The sequence below is a fragment of the Leopardus geoffroyi genome, chromosome A2 (genome assembly GCF_018350155.1).
Source record: "Leopardus geoffroyi isolate Oge1 chromosome A2, O.geoffroyi_Oge1_pat1.0, whole genome shotgun sequence".
Classification (NCBI taxonomy): Eukaryota; Metazoa; Chordata; class Mammalia; order Carnivora; family Felidae; genus Leopardus; species Leopardus geoffroyi.
The window spans coordinates 52,906,656-52,927,427 of NC_059331.1; the positions used below are offsets into that span (position 1 = coordinate 52,906,656).

Sequence of the window (20,772 nt, forward strand, 5' to 3'; positions counted from 1 at the left end):
AGGCCTGCTGTGGCCGTGTTTATCTTGGTCTTCTTTGGAGGCTACTGAGGTTTTGTGCCCCCCACTAGTCCAGTGCCTCTAAAAAGACATTTCAGGGCTATCAAAGAGACTGCAATATCCGGGGGCCATTTAAAAAGCCAGAGACATGTTCTGTGACCCATCACCAAGTCCTGATATTCAATAATCCCATCACCCTAGGGGGTCCCAAATACTGTCTCATTTGATCTTCTACCCAGTTTGAATAAAGAATCAGGAGGGCTTTACAGGCTGATTGCATAGGATGCATTATCATTCCTTCTGAAGTTAGGAAAAATAAAGCTGTTATTGCTTGAATTAAAACAAAATAAACACAAACCCATAGGACTTTCCTAATGTCCTTTCTGATGTGGCCTTTACTGGGTGTTTCTTGTGTTTGTAGTTGTGTCAAGTTCTAAGTCCGTCATTCTGCTCCATGATTTCCCTTAATTTTCCATCGTCTTCTCCTTGTCATACTCAGATGCTCCTACTCTGTCTTCATGCAGGTTGTACAGAGCTTGTTTGTTCCCTCAAGACACAAAGCAGATCATTTGCTTAATTTATATTTTCAGTGTTGTCTGTGAGTCGTCATCATGGGGCAGCTTTGGTACATGAGGCTGATCTTTGTTCCCTGGAAGTCTCTGCCAATATTCCGGCCTGTTGTATACATTCACTGCTATTATCGTAATAATAGTTTACAGAAGCCCAGATTATGATATTTTAATAATATAGAGCCCTTTGTTGGTATAAATGCTTCATGCAAATTGGAATGAAATATTAAAACCGCAATTTTGGCTCTACTTATCAGTATACAAAAAGATTGGACCTGATTCCTCAGATAGAAATGAGCCCTTGTTGGCAGTTTAGGATTTCTTCATGTCTCACATCGTAGTGCCCTCATTTTAAGAGCGAAGAAGTGGAGATCTAGGACTACTCTTTGGTGAGTTTTTGGTCAAGATGACATTGAGTTCCAAGTATCCTGGCTCTCAATCCAGTATTTTTCTCTCCTATGTTTAACCCCTCTTTTTGTATACTTTCCTAGAAGCAAGGCTATGATCTCCAAGTGGAATTTCTGTAAACTCAATTCCAGCATGCCCCAGTTAAAAGAATCCTAAAACAGCAATTTTCCAAGCATGCAATCAAGGGCTATGATTCCTGTTCTCAGGATTATAGCTTTGGGAACTTTGCAGTGTAGACTCCTGTGCACTGTGGCTGCTGAGGGAGGGGCCTAACACCTACTGTGTATTCTATCAGGCTTGTCCTACATAGGTGCTTTGCTATTTCAGGTGGTATCATTTCCTACCTTCTCACCCTCCATCTACTACCCCGCTTGGATTAATCTTCCTCAAACACTGGTTGTTACTGATCACTGCTGTGACCAAACACCTTCCTCTGATCAAAGCTCCAAACTCTTCAGCTGCTTCTCCAGCCCCCTCCTGCCCCCCGCCAGACCACTGTCCTCACCGTCTCCAGAACAGGCCATATTGATTCCCAATCTTCTTTGCTCTTGTAAAAGCTCTCCTCCTGTCTTTGGTTCAGGCATGCCCACCCTGCAGGAGCCCGGTCAGTCCCACTTGTTTGACTCTGTCCTAGGCCGTGCTGCAGCCTGGCTGTACATCCCTCAGGCTGATCTCCTGAAATGTGTGCTGATTCTATGAGAGTGTTCAACTGCAGCCATTGACATCCTGATTGCATCACTGTCCTGAGCTCTGGTCTCTGAAACTCAGCTATGAGCTCCCAGAGAAGTTCTCAGACTTTCTCAGTTCACAGTGCTCTCAGAGTCTCAGGGATTATTTCACAGAGCCACTGGGCCAAAAGAAATAGAGGGAGGTTTCATTTATGAAGCATTTAGGACTCAATAAGTAGTCCTGTCCTAACAGTTGAATAGCTCTTTGAAAAAATACTGCACACAAATGGAAAGAAAACATCACTGTTTTATTCTGAAATAAACACAATTATTTACTAATAGGTTATAGGTTCCTGTTGGGTACTGCACAGCTTCCCAAAGCTTGGAATCAGATGGGACACTGACACATTCCTTTCATGTTCTATGTTTTCACATAATACTTTTATAATACGACTGCCCAAAACCCAGTTTTGCAAAGATACGAGAGCATCAAAAAGAATATAGCACAAACTAAAATGTTGAAGCTGTAAACTACCTTGATTTGGTAGTTTCTGCAGTGCCTGGCAGATACTGTGTATCATGTTTTCCTGAAATTTTAAAAACATCCCATCCCATGGTACAAATTCACTGCAGTGCCCCGAGGCACTGAGGCACACGCTTTGGGAACCACACCTCTGGTGTAATATCTCCCATGCTTCTCTTGTGTGTTCCCCAAAGTGCATTGAGCAATGCAATCCTCATAGTGGTAGCCAATTAATACTTTATGAGGATTTTAATCCTTGACCGTCTGATAGAGGCCATGAGCATCACAAAATCAGCAGTGCGTTGAGTTCTCTGGCATGGCAATAATTCAAGTTAAGTCCATTTCAGTATCTTTTGGGGAATGTGTAAAGGAAATACCTATACTAAATGGAGGTTGGCTTAAGTGTCCTTTAAATTCCATTCCACTGGTAAGGTTCTTTAATTCAGTAGAAGCCAAATGTCATAGAGGATCGACATAGGCACAATGGCATGACAAGAGTGTGAAGTTTAAGGATGAAACATCTCAAACCCCTAGGCAAAAAATATAAAAATATTTGAATTCTAACTTGCTAAATTTGATATGGAGGTAGAGACATAAAGCCGCTGTTTCCTTAATTAATAAGGTAGATTCATTGATAAACCGTTTTTCTTTCAGTTGCCACAGAAATTGGCCATATAGGAGGACACTGAGAAAACTGCAGTACATATCAGAAAAGTAGAAGTAGCATACACAAAAAAAATCTGATCATCTATAATACAACTAAAAAAATACAAATTAAGAAAAATTAACACATGAGAATAAAATGCCACTGGGAGTTTTAAAAACTCCTGTTGGGTCAGTGAGGAAATCAGAATGAAAATGGTAGATTATCTAGAAATAATGTGAACATGCTACACATAAATATTTTTTGACACACTAATATAATACTTAGGAAAATTTACCAACCTAAGTTCTCTTATGAATAACAAAAATGAATGAAAATAAGAGAAATGGTGCATCAAACTTAGGACATTATAAAAAAAATTAACCCACAGATGGCAGAAGAAAAATCTTAGAAAAGTACCTCCGACACAGTAAGCACTTAATAGATGCTAGCCATTATTATTATTTACCTGTCACAAAAGTTGAGGAGTTTCTATTTGAATGGTACAGAAAACTCTCCTGGATATAGTACTAAATTTGAAAAGCAAGGCTCACTTTTGAGATAGCTGGGGAAGGTGGAATACGGACTCCATATTAGATGATTGATAGTATTGAATTAATGTTAATTTTCATGAGTATGATGATGTCTTTATGGGTGTGCAGGAGGGTGCCCTTATTCTTACAGGACACATGCTGGTGCATTCAGAAGTATCATGATGTCTGTTGTATACTTTTCAGTGATTTGGTAAAAAATAAACATAGATGAAGAGAAAAACGTGGGAAAATATCAATACATTTATGTGAATAGGATCAAGGTGTTGATTCAAGCTTTCTCTAAGTTTGAAGCTTTGCAAAAGATAAAAAAGATATTACCAAAAACCAAGGTATAGGACATGTGTAGCGTGTTTTTTAAGAACCATATGTGTGTGTGTGTGTTTATATGTCTACATGCTTGTACAATGCATGAACTCTAAGGGATATACCAGAAATTGAGTGATTGCTACTGGGGAAAGGAATTGGTTGGCTGGGGACAGGACTGGAAGGAAACTTAGCTTTTAAATTTGTACTGTATGCTTCCATTTTCTATCTTAATGGGAAAAATAAAGCTATTGTAATCTTTTTTGTTTTTTTTTAAACCCTATGTCCTGTGCTCAGTTTCACTGTTGTGCCATCACTGTATAAATGAAATAATTTATGCCCAGAGTGGGGCAAAGACTACTTACGAAGTGCCTTCACTCTGTGCAGATTTCTTGGATGGTTCCCTCCTTGCTCTGTTGGGAGTCTGCTGCGGGTTTCCTGTGGGCCAGCAGCCTGAATGCCTCCTGCCCCAGCATCCGGCCCCCTCCCGCACACAGCACCCTTTGACTTTGGCTCTGTGGGGGTTTCATGAAGACGTTTTCACAGCTGGTGGAAGGTGGTGGGCAAATGGGACGGTCCTCAGAGGCAAAGGTGTGGGCTTCCTGTTTTTGCTGTGACTCAGACATGTGGGAGAGCATTTCTGTTCAACACTCTTAATAAATAACTTGCTCACCCTGACAAGTGAGACTCCCCAGTGCCAGAGTTCAGGACAAGAGGCACCTGATCCTCCAGGCTTCTTCATGGTGAAAACCAGAACTGAAAGTCTTTTGGATGTGGCTTGTGGTGCCAGTGATTTCGGAGCTGGAAGGGATATACCTGAGAGATCCAAACTATCCACTTTATAAATGAAGCCCCTGAGGCCAGGAGAGGTTCACTGACTTGGACGAGTGGCACAGCCAGTAACCAACCATACGTCCCCTGAGCTATCTCTGCAGGGTTCTTTCCATGACCCTGCAGCCGCCTGAGAGGCTGGGGACTCTGGGGCAGGCCTTAAACTCATTACACTGGGCAGATGCTTACTTTCTCTCAAAAGAGAAGGGTGCAGTGCAGTGTGGCCTAAAGGTCAGGGAGGGAGAGGGGGATGAGAAAGAAGGCACGGTTTACTACAAACCGTTATTTTGTCCATGCAGGGTCTCACAGGGAACCCAATTCACCTCTTACTTGAAAGAGACTGATAAACTTGTGAGGATTTTATCCTTTGCCCTCAGAGTATTAAAATACTAACACTGAAGACTTTACATAGAATATTTGAGAACTTTTTTTTCACTATTAACTTTATTAAGAAAGACTTTAGGGGACGCCTGGGTGCCTCAGTCAGTAGACGTCTGACTTCAGCTCAGGTCATGATCTCACGGTTCGTGAGTTTGAGCCCCACATCAGGCTCTGTGCTGACAGCTCAGAGCCTGGAGCCTGCTTCGGATTCTGTGTCTCCCTCTCTCTCTGCTACTCCCCCACTCACACTCTGTCTCTCTCTCAAAAATAAATAAAAACATTAAAACAAAAAAAATTTTTTTCTAAAAAGAAATACTTCAGGGGTGCCTAGGTGGCTCAGTCGGTTTAAGCATCTGACTTCAGCTCAGGTCATGATCTTGAGGTTCGTGAGATCAAGCCCCATGTTGGGCTCTGTGCTGACAGCTCAGAGCCTGGAGCCTGCTTCGGATTCTGTGTCTCCCTCTCTCTCTGCCCCTCCCCTGCTCATGCTCTCTCTCTCTCTCTCTCTCTCTCTCTCTCTCTCTCTCTCTCTCTCTGTCAAAAATAAATAAACATTAAAAACAAAAATTTTAAAAAAAGAAAAAAGAAATACCTCAGGGGGCACCGGGGTGGCTCAGTCAGTTAAGCATCTGCCTCTTGGTTTTGGCTCAGGTCATGATCTCACGGTTCATGAGTTTGAGCCCCAAGACAGGCTCTGCACTGACAATGCGGGGCCTGCTTGGAATTCTCTCTGCCCCTCTCCCAATCATGCACTCTGTCTTTCTCAAAATAAATAAATAAACTTAAAAAAAAATAAGGAAATACTTCAGACCTGCAAAAAAGACTTAGTGAGTATAATGAAAACCTACATACTACACTCAGCCAAAGCAGGACATGGGCTATTTAGTTGAAGCCCCAGCCCATTTACTGATCACAGGCCTTCCCTCTCCCCTCCCCGAGACGTAAGCCCCGCCCTTAATATAGTACTTATCATTGCTCTGTGTGCCTTTATACCCTGACTGCATGTGTGATGTCTCCCTAGATAAGGTATCACCTTGTTTTCCATAAAACGTCATAGAGAGGGTGTCATGTTGTACATATCCTTCCACTATTATCTTTTTCCACTCAAGAGTATATTTTTGAGGAGGAGCCAAGATGGTGGAACAGCATGGAAGTTTTTTGTGTGCCTCGCATCCATGAAATACAGCCAGACCAACACTAAACCATCCTACGCACCTAGAAAACTAATTCGAGGTTTAACACAACAATCTGCACAACCTGAACCACAGAATTCAGCAGGAATTCACCCCAAAAGAAAGAGCACGAAGAAATGACAGCCAGGGATTTAACCAACACAGATATAACAAGATGTCTAAACCAGAATTTAGAATCACATAAGAATACTAGCTGGAGTCAAAAATAGAGTAGAATCCTTTTCTGCAGAGGTAAAGAAGTAAAAAATAGAATGAAATAAAAAATGCTGTAACTGAGCTGCAATCATGGATGGATGCAGTGGCAGCAAGGATGGATGAGGCAGAATCAGCGATATAGAGGACAAACTTATAGAGAATAATGAAGCAGAAAAAAAAGGGGGGGGAGATTAAAGCCAAAGATTTAAGAATTAGAGAAACCAGTGACTCATTAAAAAGGAACGACATCAGAATCATAGGGGGTCTCAGAAGATGAAGAGAGAGAAAAAGGGGTAGAAGGGTTATGTGAGCAAATCATAGCAGAAAACTTTCCTAACCTGGGGAAAGACACCCATATCAAAACCCAGGAAGCACAGAGGACTCCCATAAGATTCAACAAAAACCAGCCATCAACAAGGCATATCATAGTCAAATTCACAAAATACTCAGGCAAGGAGAGAATCATGAAAGCAGCAAGGGGAAAAAAGTCCCTAACCTACAAGGGAAGACAGATCAGGTTTGCAGCAGACTATCCACAGAAACTTGGCAGGCCCGAAAGGAGTGGCAGGATATATTCAGTGTGCTGAATCAGAAAAATATGCAGCCAAGAATTCTTTATCCAGCAAGGCTGTCATTCAAAATAGAAGGAGAGATAAAAAGTTTCCCAGACAAACAAAAGTTAAAGGAGTGTGTGACCACTAAACCAGCCCTGCAAGAAATTTTAAGAAGTTCTCTCTGAGGGGAGAAAAGATAAAACACACACACACACACACACACACACACACACACACACACACACACACACGCACCAAAAGCAAAAAAGATTAGAAAGGCCCAGAGAACACCACCAGAAACTCCAACTCTACAGGCATCATAATGGCAATAAATTCATATCTTTCAGTACTCACTCTAAATGTCAATGCACTCAATGCTACAATCAAAAGACATAGGGTAACAGAATGGATAAGAAAACAAGATCCATCTATATGCTGTTAATAAGAGACCCACTTTAGACCTAAAGACACCTTCAGATTGAAAATAAGGGGATGGAGAACCATCTATCATGCTAATGGTCAACAAAAGAAAGCCAAAGTAGCCATACTTATATCAGACAATCTAGACTTTAAAATAAAGATTGTAGGGGCGCCTGGGTGGCGCAGTCGGTTAAGCGTCCGACTTCAGCCAGGTCACGATCTCGCGGTCCGTGAGTTCGAGCCCCGCGTCGGGCTCTGGGCTGATGGCTCAGAGCCTGGAGCCTGTTTCCGATTCTGTGTCTCCCTCTCTCTCTGCCCCTCCCCCTGTTCATACTCTGTCTCTCTCTGTCCCAAAAAAATAAATAAACATTGAAAAAAAAAAATTAAAATAAAGATAAAATAAAGATTTTTTTTTAAATTTTTTTTTTCAACGTTTATTTATTTTTGGGACAGAGACAGACAGAGCATGAACGGGGGAGGGGCAGAGAGAGAGGGAGACACAGAATCGGAAACAGGCTCCAGGCTCTGAGCCATCAGCCCAGAGCCCGACGCGGGGCTCGAACTCACGGACCGCGAGATCGTGACCTGGCTGAAGTCGGACGCTTAACCGACTGCGCCACCCAGGCGCCCCTAAAACAAAGATTGTATCAAGAGATGCAGAAGGGCATTATATCATAATCAAGGGGTCTACAGACCAAGAAGACTTAACAGTTGTAAACATCTATGCGTTAAGTGAGAGCACCCAAATATATAAATCAATCACAAATATAAACTCATCGATAGTAATACCATAATAGTAGGAGACTTCAACACCCCACTCACAGCAATGGACAGATCATCTAATCAAAAAATCAACAAGGAAACAATGGCTTTGAATGACACACTGGACCAGATGGACGGAACAGATATATTCAGAACATTTCATCCTAAAGCAGCAGAATGTACGTTCTTCTCCAGTGCACATGGAACGTTCTCCAGAATAGACCATATACTGGGACACAAATCAGCCCTAAGTAAGTACAAAAAGATTGAGATCATACCATGTATATTTTCAGACCACAACGCTATGAAACTCGAAATCAGCCACAAGAAAAAATTTGGAAAGGTAACAAATACTTGGAGACTGAAGAACATCCTACTAAAGAATGAATGGGCTAATCAAGCAGTTAAAGAGGAAATTAAAAACTATATGGAAGTCAATGAAAATTATAACACCACAACCCAAAACCTCTGGGTCGCAGCAAAGGCGGTCATAAGAGGAAAGTATATAGCAATCCAGGCCTTCCTAAAGGAAGAAAGGTCTCAGATACACAACCTAACCTTACACCTTAAGGAGCTGGAAAAAGAACATCAAATAAAACCCCAAACCAGCAGAAGACAGGAAATAATAAAGATTAGAGCAGAAATTAATGCTGTCGAAACCAAAAAAACGGTAGAACAGATCAATGAAACCAGAAGCTGGTTCTTTGAAAGAATTAACAAAATTGATAAACCACTAGCTAGTTTGATCAAAAAGAAAAAGGAAATGACCCAAATAAATAAAATCAAGAATGAAAGAGGAGAGATCACAACAAGCACAGCAGAAATGAAAACAATAATAAGAGAATATTATGAGCAATTATATGCCAATAAAATGGGCAATCTGGAAGAAATGGACAAATTCCTAGAAACATATACACTACCAAAACTGAAACAGGAAGAAATGGAAACTTCGAACAGACCCATAACCAGTAATGAAATCGAATTAGTAATCAAAAATCTGCCAAAACACAAGAGTCCAGGGCCAGATGGCTTTCCAGGGGAATTCTACCAAACATTTAAAGAAGAGTTAACACCTTTTCTTTAAGCTGTTCCAAAAAATAGAAATGGAAGGAAAACTTCCAAACTCTTTCTATGAAGCCAGCATTACCTTGATTCCAAAACCAGACAGAGACCCCACCAAAAAGGAGAACTATAGACCCATTTCCCTGCTGAACATGGATGCGAAAATTCTCAACAAGATATTAGCCAACCGGATCCAACAATACATTTAAAAAATTATTCACCATGACCAAATGGGATTTATACCTGGGATGCAGGGCTGCTGGTTCAATATTCGCAAAACAATCAATGTGATTCATCACATCAATAAAAGAAAGGACAAGAACCACATGATCCTCTCAATGGATGCAGAGAAAGCATTTGACAAGATACAGCATCCTTTCTTGATAAAAAACCCTTAAGAAAATAGGAATAGAAGGGGATCATACCTTGAGATCATAAAAGCCATATATGAAAGACCCAATGCTGATATCATCCTCTATGGGGAAAAACTGAGAGCTTTTCCCTCAAGGCCAGGAACATGACAGGGATGTCCACTCTCACCACTGTTATTCAACATAGTACTGGAAGTCTTAGCCTCAGCAATCAGATAACAAAGAAATAACAGGCATCCAAATTGGCCAGGAGGAGGTCAAACTATCACTCCACAGATAACATGATACACTATATGGAAAACCCAAAAGATTCCACCAAAAACTGCTAGAACTGATCCATGAATTCAGCAAAGTGGCAGGATATAAAATTAATGCACAGAAGTCAGTTGCATTCCTATACACCAACAGTGAAGCAACAGAAAGAGAAATGAAGGAATCAATCCCATTTACAATTGCAAATACCTAGGAATAAATCTAACCAAAGAGGTGAAAAATCTATACACTGAAAACTATAGAAAGCCTATGAAAGAATTTGAAGAAGACACAAAAAAATGGAAAAAGATTCCATGCTCCTGGATAGGAAGAACAGATATTGTTAAAATGTCGATACTACCCAAAGCAATCTACATATTCAATGAAATCCCTATCAAAATAACACCATTCTTCACAGAGCTAAAACAAATAATCCTAAAATTTGTATAGAACCAGAAAAGACCCCAAATAGCCAAAGCGATCTTGAAAAAGAAAACCAAAGCAGGAGTCATCACAATCCCAGACTTCAATCTATACTATAAAGCTGTAATTATCAAGACAGTATGGTACTGGCACAAGAACAGACACTCAGACCAATGGAACAGAACAGAGAACCCAGAAATGGACCCACAAACGTATGGCCAACTAATCTTTGACAAAGCAGGAAAGAATATCAAATGGAATAAAGACAGTCTCTTCAGCAAGTGGTGCTGGGAAAACTGGACAGCGACATGCAGAAGAATGAACCTGGACTACTTTCTTACACCATACACAAAAATAAACTCAAAGTGGATGAAAGACCTCAATGTAAGACAGGAAGCCATCAAAATCCTCGAGGAGAAAGCAGGCAAAAACCTCTTTGACCTTGGCCACAGCAATTTCTTACTCAACACATCTCCAGAGGCAAGAGGAACAAAAGTAAAAATGAACTACGGGGACCTCATCAAAATAAAAAGCTTCTGCACAGCGAAGGAAACAATTAGCAAAACTAAAAGACAACCAACAGAATGGGAGAAGATATTTGCAAACTACATATCAGATAAAGGGTTAGTATCCAAAATCTATAAAGAACTTATCAAACTCAACACCCAAAAAACAAATAATCCAGTGAAGAAATGGGTAAAAGACATGAATAGACGCTTCTCCAAAGAAGACTTCCAGATGGCCAACCGACACATGAAAAAATGCTCAACATTACGCATCATCAGGGAAATACAAATCAAAACCACAATGAGATACCACCTTACACCTGTCAGAATGGCTAACATTAACAACTCAGGCAACAACAGATGTTGGCGAGGATGTGGAGAGGGAGGATCTCTTTTGCATTGTTGGTGGGAAGGCAAGCTGGTGCAGCCACTCTGGAAAACAGTATGGAGTTTCCTCAAAAAACTAAAAATAGAACTACCCTACGACCCAGCAATTGCACTACTAGGCATTTATCCACGGGATACAGGTGTGCTGTTTCGAAGGGACACATGCACCCCTGTGTTTATAGCAGCACTATCAACAATAACTAAAGTATGTAAAGAGCCCAAATGTCCATCGATGGGTGAATGGATAAAGAAGATGTGGTATATATATACACAATGAAGTATTACTCAGCAATCAAAAAGAATGAAATCTTGCTATTTGCAATTATGTGGATGGAACTAGAGGGTACTATGCTAAGTGAAATTAGAGAAAGACAAAAATCATATGAGTTCACTCAAATGAGGACTTTAAGAGACAAAACAGATGAACATAAGGGAAGGGAAGCAAAAATACTATAAAAACAGGGAGGGGCACAAAACAAAAGAGACTCATAAATATGGAGAACAAACTGAGGGTTACGGGAGGGGTTGTGGGAGGGGGAATGAGCTAAATGGGTAAGGGGCATTAAGGAATCTACTCCTGAAATCATTGTTGCACTATATGCTAACTAATTTGGATGTAAATTTTAAAAAATAAAAAATAAAATTAAGAAAAGAGTATGTTTTTGAGATTCATCCATACTGCTGCGTGTAGCCCCAGTTCAGCCATTTTCACCAGGGCAGAGCATTTTATTGATCACATATTTGCAAAGATATCCATTCTTCTGTTTTAACCATTTAGGTTATTTTCAACCTTCGATTCAAACAATGGCCCAACAAACATCTTTGCACTTGTTCCTTGTGCACACAGTATTTACCTTTTCTCACTATTGCTGTATCCTTCATTGATCTACACAAAGAACAAATGGTTCTGTCCCTTTTTGTTTGAGAAATTCATGATTCAAGGGTGCCTGGGTGGCTTAGTTGGTTAAGTGTCTGACTTTGGCTCAAGTCATGATCTCATAGTTTGTTGGTTCGAGCCCGGCATCAGGCTCTGTGGAAACAGATCAGAACCTGGAGCCTGCTTCAGATTCCGTGTCTCCCTCTCTTTCTGCCCCTCCCCCACTAGCACTCTGTCTCTCTCTCTCTCAAAACTAAATAAACATTAAAAAAAATTCATGATTCAGGAAAGTGGGTGTTTCTCTGAGAGACAGCACTTTGATTTACCTCAGGGTTTTAATTTGGAGAATGCTGTATTAAATCACCTGGGAATTTTTTTTTTCCTCCAAATTAACTCAGGTCTTTACCACAGACCTACTGAAGTTGAAATGTCTCTGTGGGGAAGAAAAGCTCCTTTGGAGAAGCTCCTAATGACTGAAGCCCTCCACTGATTTACCACCCAGCTGTACTTAGGCAGTCTACAAACCCACACACATATCTCACTAGACTCTGGTTATGGTGCTCAAGAAAGTGGGCAGACCCTGTGAGAGGAAATGACCTTTCAGCGGAGTACCCACTGTGATCATCAGACACCACTGTGGTGCAGTCCTGGCCTGCTGGTGATACCATTTGACTTCCATCCATATCATCCCTTTTAGGCACCTGTATTTATGGCAGGTTGGCTGATTTGTATTTCGTCTGTGTTAGAAAAGGCTCATCCTCTGTAACCCCAGATACTGGGGCAATCACTTATTCTAGTATCAAACTAGATAATAGGGATCATAGCCCTGCTTTCAGTAAGATTGCATTCTGGTGCTAAAGGCGTTAGGCACATGCATTTAGAATTGTAACACCTTATATAGGCCACTTGATATGTACAAGGGAAGGGTATAGAGTGTCAAAGAGGGAAATGATTCCAGTTTGGGGACAGGGAAAGACTTCATGGAAGAGGGACCATTTCAGCTTTATCTAAAAGGGCTAACAGAGAAGACGAACAATAAGAATAGCAGGTTCAAAGGCACAGATGTTACCTTTTTTAAGTAACTGGAGAGTAGGGTGCATGTAGGGATGATGCAGAAAGGTGAAGGTTGAAAGGTAGTAAGGTAGGTAGGTTGAGACTAGACTGAGAAGCATTTTGAATGGACTTCATTCATCATGATGAGGGACCCATCATTCCTCATGATGGGGGACCCATTGAATCCTGTTAAGCAGAGAAGAGACACGGTAAGCACTGTTAGAAAAATGCCTTTGGCAGCCAGGAAAGTCTTGAATTGGAAAGGGACTAGAGGTCTGATCAGGAGATAAGAGGAGGCAGTAACAATAGAAAAAAGGAAGGAAAGGATGAATTTGAAGACAGCTACTCTGTCATGAATGAGCAAAATGTAGATTGATGGAGAGACCAACTCCAACTATGAAAACAAGAGACAACAAAATGGAGTATAAGATGGAAGTAATCGTATAAATATCTAAATAAGGACCAGAGTTTGAGGTGCATGAAAGAAATGAGCATTAGTTAAAAGTAGAACCATTCCACGTGTTTTAACTATCATGTATTGATTTCTGCACATGCTCAAGACAGGAAAGGGGAGAAGTCTTCTGCATTTGGAATCAGGAAGCCAGCATTTAGTGTCCCTGCCCTGCTTCTTGACTGTCTTTGAGACCTTGTGCAAGCCAGTTGACCTTTCTAAGACTGCAGTCCCTTCCATCATAAAACAGGATTTGTCTGTTGCCCCAGTATCCCTTCCAGACCTAATATCTTCCAGTCTCTTTTTCTTGCCTGATTGCCCTAGACATGCCCTATTAGCTTTTAGACCTTAATTCTAGTCCATATTGTGACTTCTCCTTGGACCTGCGGGTTACTTAGACATGTGTTGCTTAATTTCCAGGCATTTGGAGGTTTTTCTTGTCTTTCTGTTCTCGTACTTTAATTCATTTCCACAGTGGTCAGAAAACATGATTTTAATCCTTTGACACTTGTTGAGATCTACTCTATGGTTAAGAATATAATCTATTTCGGTAAATGTGCCATGTGCACTTGAAAAGAATCTATATCCTGCAGTTGTTGCCTATATAATTCTATGTTTGTCAGTTAAATTGAGTGGATTAGTTGTGTTCAAATCTTCTGTATCCTTGCTGATTTTTTGTCTGCTGATTCTGTTAGTGAGAGGTGTGTTAAAATTTCCGGTGGTGACTGTAGATTTGTCTGTACCTTTTTCTTATTCTCAGCTTTGTTTTTTCTTCAAGAACTTATAAGCTACGTTATTTGAGGCATAAATGTTTAGGGCAGTGATATCTTTCTGTGGCATTGACCCTTTTATCATTGTGAAATGTCTCTAGTTCTCCCTTGTGATAACTCTTACTTTAATATCTGTTTATCTAATATTCATGTAACAGAACTTCTTTTTGTTATTTGCATGGTATAAAATCAAAAGTGAATTGCTGGGTTTTTGTAGTTGTATCTGTGTTTCTTAAAGTCCAATATAATAGTTTTTGTCTTTTAATTAGGTTGGTTATGCCATTTACATGTAACTACTGGTTTAGTTAGGTTTAATTCTCTTGTCATTTGTTTTATCTGCTCTGTTTTTTTTCTCCTTTGCTTGTGTTTCTTTGCCTTTATTTTACTTATTTATTTTAAATATTTTTCTTTTTTATTCTTTTTTTTAAGTAAACTCTACCCCTAACATGGAGCTCAAGCTCATGAAATTTCCAAATTACTCTATTACAGTTTCCCTCACCATTACCCAAGTAAGCAAGAAACTTACAACAGTGTATTCCATTTTCTCCTTACCAACTTTTTGTTATACTTGCCATATATTTTATTTCTATGTAAGTGATAAACCGCACAAACCATTATTGTTGTTGTTGTTGTTTTAATGGTCAGTTGTCTTTATAGTTACCTATATATTTACATTTTGTAGCTACTGATTCTTTCTTAAAATTGTATGCTTCCATATCAGAGCTTTTGCCCTTGAGCCTGAAGAACATTCCATCATATATTCATCGCATCCTTTAGTATTACTTGTAGAGCAATTCTCTACAAGAAATGAACACTTGTTTTTTTGTTCTTCTGAGAGCATCTTTACTTCACATTTCTTTCTAAAGGGCATCCTCCTTGGGTATAGAATTTTTGGTTGACTTTTTTTCTTTCAGAACTTTAAAATTTTTTTACTTTGTGTATTTTTTCTTAAGAAGCCAACATTCTTGTTCTTTTCACTTTTTTAAAAAATTCCAGTATCGTTAACATAGAGTATTCTATTAGTTTCAAGTCTCAATGTAGTGATTCAAAAGTTCTGTACATCTAGACATGACTCAGTGCTCATCATGATAAGTGTGCTCTTTAAAAAAAATTTTTTTTAAGTTTATATTAAGAGAGAAAGAGAGTGCATAAGTAGGGAAGAGGCAGAGAGAAGGAGAGAGAAAGAATCCCAAGCAGGCTCTGCAATGTCAGTGCAGAGCCCAATGCAGGCCTCAAACTCACTAAACGTGAGATCATGACCTGAGCTGAAATCAAGAGTTTGGATGCTTAACCGACTGAGCCACCCAGGCACTCCACTAAGTGTACTCTTAATCCCCATCACCTATTTCATCCATTCCCCCACCCATTTCCCCTCTGGTGACCATCAGTTTTCAATAGAGTCTGGTTTTGTTTGTCTCTCTTTCTCCTTGTTTGGCTTCTTAAATTCCACATACGAGTGAAATCATATGGCATTTGTCTTTCTCTGACTTATTTCACTTAGCATTATACCCTCCGGATCCATCCATATTGTTGCAAATGGCAAGGCTTCATTCTTTTTTATGGCTGAGTAATATTCCTGTGTGTGTTTGTGTGCACGCGCACATGTGTGTGTGTGCCATATCTTCTTATTCATTCATCTATTGATGAATGCTGTCATAATTTGGCGACTGTAAATAATGCTGCTATAAACATAGGAGTGCATTTATCCCTTTGATTTAGTGTTTTCATATTCTTCGGGTAAATACCCATTAGTAGAATTACTGGATCATATGGTAATTCTATTTTTAATTTTTTAAGGAACCTCCAAACTGTTTTCCACAGTGGCTGTACCAGTTTTGCATTCCCACCAACAGTGCAGGAGGGTACCTTTTCTCTACATCCTTGCCAACATTTGTTGTTTCTTGTGTTTTTTTATTTTAGCCATTCTGACAGATGTGAAGTGATAACCTCATTGTGGTTTCGATATACATTTCCCTGACAGTGAGTGGTGTTGAATATCTTTTCGTGAGTCTGTTGGCCATCTGGATGTCTTCTTTGGAGCATTGTCTGTTCATGTCTTCTGCCCATTTTTAAATTAGGTTATTTTATTTTTTGGTGTTGAGTTATATAAATTCTTTATATATTTTAAATGATAACCCTTTATATGTCATTTGCAAATATCTTCTCCCATTCAGTAGGTTGCCTTTCAATTTTGTTGATTGTTTCCTTTGATGCACGGAAGTTTTTAATTTTGATATAGTCCCAACAGTTTATTTTTGCTTTTGTTTCCCTTGCCTCAGGAGACATATCTAGAAAAATGTTGCTATGTTCCATGTTGGAGACATTATTGCCTATGCTCTCTTCTAGAATTTTTATGGTTTCAGGTCTCACATTTAGGTCCTTAATCCACTTTGAGTTAATTTTTAGTGTGTGGTGTAATAAAATGGTCCAGTTTCATTTTTTTGCATGTAGCCATCCAGTTTTCTCAATACCATTTGTCGAAAGGACTGTCTTTTTCCCATTGCATGTTCTTGCCTCCTTTGTTAAAGATTAATTGACCCTATAATTGTGGGTTTATTTCTTTTTCATTGATCTATGTATCTATTTTTGTGCCAGTAACATACTTCATGATTATTACAGCTTTGTAGTGTATCTTGAAATCTAGGATTATGGTACCTCCAGTTTTGTTCTTTTTTCTTTTTTTTTTTTTTCCTATAAGAATTGCTTTAGTTATTTGGGGTCTTTTGTGGTTCCATGCAAATTTTAGGATTATTTGTTCTAGTTCTATGAAAAATGCTGTTGATATTTTGATGGGAATTACATTAAATTTGTTCTTCCAATACATGTGAAAGGAATATATTTCCATTTGTTTCTATCATCTTGAATTTCTTTCATCAGTGTTTTATAATTTTCAGAGTACAGGTCTTTCAACTCTTCGGTTAAGTGTATTCCCAGATATTTAATCATTTTTGGTGAAATTGTAAATGAGATTGTTTTCTTAATTTCTCTTTCTGATACTTAATTATTAGTGTACAGAAATGCAGTGGATTTCTCTATATCATTTTTTTATGCTGAGACCTTACTGAATTTATTTATCAATTCTAGTAGTTTTTTGATGGAGTCTTGGGGGATTTTTATATATAGTACTATGTCATCTGCAAATAGTGAAAGTTTTACTTCTTCCTTATCAGTTTGGATTCCTTTTATTCCTTTTTCTTATCTGATTACTGTGGTTAGGACTTCTAGTACTATGCTAGATAAAAGTGGTGAGAGTGGACATGTTTGTGTCCCCTGCTTTGGGGGAAAACCCTCAGTTTTGCCCCAGTAAGGATGTTAGCTGTGAATTTTTCATAGATGGCCTTTATTATGTTGAGGTTTGTTCCCTCTAAACCTACTTTGTTGAGAGTTTTTATCATGAATGGGTGTTATACTTTATAAAATGCACTTTTTTTTTTTTTGCCTATATTAAAATGATCCTGTCGTTTTTATCCTTTCTCTTATTGATGTGATTTATCACACTGATTGACTTGTAAATATTGAACCACTCTTGCATCCAAGGAATAAAACCCACTTGATTGTGGTGAATGATTTGTATTAGTGTATTGTTGGGTCAGTTTGATAATATTTTGTTTGCATCTATGTTCATCAGAGATACTGGTCTGTAGTTCTCTTTTTGTTTGTAGTATTTTCATCTGACTTTTGTATTAGGGTAATGCTGGCCTCATAGAATAAATTTGGAAGCTTTCCTTCCTCTTCTGCTTTTTGGAATAGTTTAAGAAAAATAGGTATATTAACTCTTCTGTAAATGTTTGTTAGAGGGGTGCCTGGGTGGCTCAGTTAGTTAAGCAGCCAACTTCAGTCAGGTCATGACCTCGCGGTTTGTGGGTTCGAGCCCCGTGTCGGGTTTTGTGCTGACAGCTCAGAACCTGGAGCCTGCTTTAGATTCTATGTCTCCCTCTCTCTCTGCCCTCCCCTGATCACGCTCTTTCTCTCTCTCTGTCTCAAAAATAAACATTAAAAAAAATGTTTGTCAGAAACTCTGCCCATGCCTCTGTCGTAGAACAGCCTTTGGCGGCCTTCTCTGCAAATGGGCTCTATAGCCTGGCATCCTCATCCCTGCCACCTGTGATCACAGGCCAAGGCCCCTGAGGAGTCACCACCAAGGTTTCCACCAGCCCACAAGCAACAGTGTGGCAACCATCCCCTCCAGTGTCTCATTTATGGCCACCCACAACTATTATCCAGCACCACCTGGATTCCACTTCTAGTAACAGAAGTGCAGAGTATCCTGGGGATGCCATCCCCCACCACCCTGGTCTCCCCAAGGCCAACCTGGGTCACTGGTGGGCAGGCTTCTTTTTTGAGAAGTCTACACTCCTATTTATGGCTACAGTATTGGAGTCCCTAAAACACTTGGAATCTCCCCAGGCCTCCAGTGGCACAGTCACCTGTGATTTGGCTCTGGAAGCCATGAAGAAGCAGCCTCATGGCCAGCCTGACAAAGCCAACACCGGGCCCCCATCCTGAGTGGCCACCACCAGCCAGGCTTCATGAGGTCCTAGGTTCATCAGAGCCACTCCCCTCCCCTTTCCTCCTCTCCCTTACCCCCCCTTTCTTCCTCTTCCCTCCTCTCCCTTCCCCTCCCCTCCTCATAGACTAGAGGCTGCAACAAGCAGAAGCAGTTGGTATCTTTTGTATCAAAACAGCAAAATACCAAAAAGGAAGTTAAGAGAACCCCACTCTTTACTATCCAAGCCATATTCAAGCCTTCGTGACACCCTGTAATAGTGTGCCTTGCACCAAGTCTAAAATAAACTCCAAGAAACTAGTAAAGAAAAAAAAAGATTTGGTAGAATTCACCTATGAAGCCATCTGGTCCTGGACTTTTGTTTGCTGGGATTTTTTTTATTCCTGGTAATCCATCTATTCAAATTTTTTATTAATCCCTGCTTCGATTTTGGGAGGTTACATGTTTCTAAGAATTTATCCATTAGGTTGTCCAGTTTATTGGCATATAATTTTCCATAATATTCTCATATAATCCTTTGTACTTCTGTGGTATTGGTTTACTACTCTTTCATACCTGATTTTGAGTCCTCTCTTTCTCTCTCTCACTCTCTCTTTCTGTCTCTTTCTCTCTCTTTCAATGAGTCTGGCTAAAGATTTGTCAATTTTGTTGCTCTTTTCAAAGAACCAGCCCCTGGTTTCATTGATCACTTCTATTGTGGGTTTTTTTGGTTCTAGTTCATTTATTTCTACTTTAATCTTTATCATTTTCTTTCTCCTACTGATTTGGGGTTTTGTTTGTTCACTTTCTAAATCTTTTAGGTGTAAGGTTAGGTTGTTTGTGTGAGATTTTTCTTGTTTCTTGAGGTAGGCCTATATTGCTGTAAATTTCCATCTTAGAACCACTTTTGTTGCATCCCAAAGATTTTGGACCATTGTGTTTTCATTTTCATTTGTCTCTGTATTTAATTTTGATTTCCTCTTTGATTTCTTGGTTGACCCATTCATTGCTTAGTAGCATTTTTGTTTGTTTTTAATGTTTATTATTAATTTAGAGAGAGAGAGAGTATGCATGTGAGTGGGGGGGTGGGCAGAGAGAGAGGGAGACAGAGAATGCCAAGCAGGACATGCAGTGTCAGTGCAGAGCCTGACACGGGGCTGTATCTCACAAATCATGAGATCATGACTTGATCTGAAATCAAGACTTGGATGCTTAACCAAATGAGCCTCCCAGGTGCCCCTAGTAGAGTGTTTTTGACCTCCATCAACATTCATTCTTAAAAAAAAATTTTTTTTAGGTTTATTTATTTACAAGTGGGGTAAGGTCCGAGAGAGAGGAGAAAGAGAGCCCCAAGCAGGCACTGTACTGCCAGAGCAGAGCCCAACATGGGGCTTGAACTCATGAAACTGTGAGACCATGACCTGAACCAAAACCAAGAGTCAGCCCCTTAACCAGTTGAACCAGCCAGATGCCCCAACATTTATTTTTATTGTTGATTCCTGGAAGGCAATGTGTCTTTTTTTTTTTTTTTTTTTTTGTGGCTACTTTTAAGATTTACTTTTTATCTTTGCTTTTTATCAATTTGTAGGCTCTCTTTATTATCTTACCTGAGGATCCCTGAGCTTCTTCAATCTGTGGGGAAGATATGTCCTCACATTTTAAACATTATTTGCCATTTTTTCAAATTTGTCTTCTTTTCCATTCTCAAAAATTTTTTCTACCTACTGAGAGTCTTATTACATGCTTGTTAGACATTCTGACCATGTGTCAAATCTATATTACTTTCTATTTGCTTTTCTTTTGTGCTTTATTTTGGGCATATAGTATTGACCTATCTACTGATTCACTAATCCTGTCTGCTGCTGTATCTAGTCCACTGTTAAACCCATCCAGTGAGTTCTTAATCTCTGATACTGTTTTTGGAAGTTGTAGAAAGTTTTTTGGATTTTTTTATTTTTGTAGATCCTGCATTCAAATAATCTATCTTTTCACCAAGTTTTTCTGTGCTTTTTCTTTTGAAAGTTATTTTGAAATCATTGCTAAATCAAATATGTGGATCAACTCTGCTTTTAATCACTGTTTTATCTCTTGATAATTGGGGCTTTTACAGTTTTCCAGGGTGGGAGAGAATAT

The 20,772-nt window shown here is 39.5% G+C and overlaps 1 protein-coding gene and 1 pseudogene across 3 annotated transcripts in view; both read left to right on the forward strand.

Annotated features, from left to right (window-relative positions):
* ATG7 (autophagy related 7) overlaps nucleotides 1-20,772 on the forward strand; it is a 247,225-nt gene that overhangs the window by 174,511 nt on the left and 51,942 nt on the right. The window lies entirely within an intron of this gene.
* Nucleotides 14,600-19,282, forward strand: LOC123604870 (annotated as a pseudogene).